At 48.8% G+C, this 2,252-nt stretch overlaps 1 non-coding gene across 1 annotated transcript; it reads right to left on the reverse strand.

Annotated features, from left to right (window-relative positions):
• Positions 1-1,274: 1,274 nt before the first annotated feature.
• On the reverse strand, positions 1,275-1,437 carry LOC140390781 (U1 spliceosomal RNA). The gene has a single exon (XR_011934838.1). It is a non-coding gene; the product is annotated as a U1 spliceosomal RNA (small nuclear RNA).
• Between the last annotated feature and the right edge of the window lie 815 nt (positions 1,438-2,252).

Consider the following 2,252-nt stretch of genomic DNA (forward strand, 5'->3'; position numbering starts at 1 on the left):
ATGAAATGAAAATTGCTTATTGTCACAAGTAGGCTTCAATGAAGTTACTGTGAAAAGCCCCTAGTCGCCACATTCCGGCGCCTGTTCGGGGAGGCTGTTACAGGAATTGAACCGTGCTGCTGGTCTGCCTTGGTCTGCTTTCAAAGCCAGCGATTTAGCCCGGTGCTAAACAGCTGAACCGCGTTCTTTATAAATGATGAGAAGATAGAAACAGTGGAAGTTGAAAACGTACAACATTTCTGTGTGATAGGATTGAGGCATCAGTTAAAATAGTTCTGTTTCAAATTTTATCTAACCAGTCATTTCTGTGGCAGCTTTCGGAATCTCTCAGTGAATTTACTTTATGCAGTCAAGTGTTAACAAGTCTATGGGAACTGAAGTTTGATTGAGATATTCCTGCATTATGGAAATGTGTCCGATCTTTGTTTTCCTTCAAAAAATATACTATATTCATAAAATCTGTCATAAACATTACAGAACATTTTGAATTGTCTTGACTGGACATTTCCATCAGAGTTACACATTCCCTTGACTTTCTTCCATTCAATTTTGATAACCTTACACACATATCGCTCTTTACGTTACAATTCCTTCTAAACATTTACATTGTCATGTTTCTTTGATACATTGGAGTGTTAATGACCCAGACCGAGGGGGTTTACACTGTTACCCGCCCCTTGGTGTACATTTGCTGGAAAGACCTTACACAGTGGTCTTTCCCATTGCACCTTGGCGGCAGCTGCCCCAAGCTTGAGTGCGTCCCAGCAGCACGTAGTCCTGGACCTTGGAATGTGCCAGTCTGCAACACTCGGCACGGGAACTGGCGATTCTCCAACCATTTTCCGCGCGTTCCACGAGTGTTTCACGCAACGCCGCTGCTAGCCACTCACCGGTAGCAGAATTGGTGAGGTCAATTTTGCCATCGTGAAACTCCACAGAACCTCCGTTGGCATCAGCACTTAGCCTCAGGATTGGAGAATCCAGCCCACGGTGTTTGGAATTTGCCGGCCCACAAAACAAAAATGGCAGGGGGAGAATTGTGTGGGGTGAGGGTAATTTTTTCTGGTTGTGGGTCGATTGCAGGCAGAGAAATAAACTATGAGCAGAATGAATAATGTAATGGAAGGGAGTAAAATAATGGAGGTTGGCAGTTATTGTGTGGAAAGACTACGTAACTAACTGCAGCAAATCCGAAGGACTGGATGGGTACGAAAAAGAGTTGAGCACCGTACAGGCAAGTGTGTGAAGGTCAGTTCTATTATTCATTTGTAAACCAGGGGAGAGCGCGAACGCAGTCCCCCACTACCACAAATTTTGCAGTCGAGTATCCCGCATTTGGGACATCGCAGGCGTCAGCACACCCGAAGTGCAATGGCTAGCCTCGTCCTGGGGCGAACCACCTTTTTGATCATGGTTTCACCCCTGCCAGGTAAGTATGCTTAAAAACACGACACACTCCCAGCCCACACCAGACATCACATCTTTCACTCACACTTACTGCATTTACACCGCCAAACTGTCCCTTTACTTACAATTTCCTCTCATCAGTAAAGCTACTTCTTCGGTCTTGTTCTAACAAATGTTGGAATGTTCCTCTCTAGTTGGAGAAATATGCTTAAAAAGTCCGCTATGCTCATTTGCATATTGCCCTTAAAAGGAAGTGAACCGCCCCTCAGCCACAATCACAGGCTCAGCTTTCCGGAAAGAAAACTTTCTCTGTCTGACTTTGTTCAGCGAGGAAAGATGAAACTTCTCTGACACTGGCACAGAGAGAGATTGATCAGGAGGGTTTGGAGTCACAAAGATGCTGATTGTTGTCACCCGAAGAGATGTTTTTGGTCACGAGTTGAGGCCCCCCCAACCCTCACCCCCACATGCTTCCCCCCCACACGCTCCCCCCCACACACTCACTTCCCCCCACATACTCACCCCCCACACACACACTCCACACACACACTCCCCCCCACTAACCCCGCAAACACTCCCCCCCCCACACACTCCCCCCACATACCCCCCCACCGCCCTCACATGCAAACTCCCTCCCCACCCACTCCCCCACACACCCACTCCCCCCCCCCCACTAACCCCACACACACTCCCCCCACACACACATTCCCTCCACACACTCTGCCCCCTACACACTCGCCCCCACAGACACACTCGCCCCCACACACTCCCCCCCACACACTCCCCCACACACTCTGCCCCCTACACACTCACCCCCCCACACACACACACACTCCCCCACACAC

Source organism: Scyliorhinus torazame, chromosome 14 (genome assembly GCF_047496885.1).
Source record: "Scyliorhinus torazame isolate Kashiwa2021f chromosome 14, sScyTor2.1, whole genome shotgun sequence".
Taxonomy (NCBI): domain Eukaryota; kingdom Metazoa; phylum Chordata; class Chondrichthyes; order Carcharhiniformes; family Scyliorhinidae; genus Scyliorhinus; species Scyliorhinus torazame.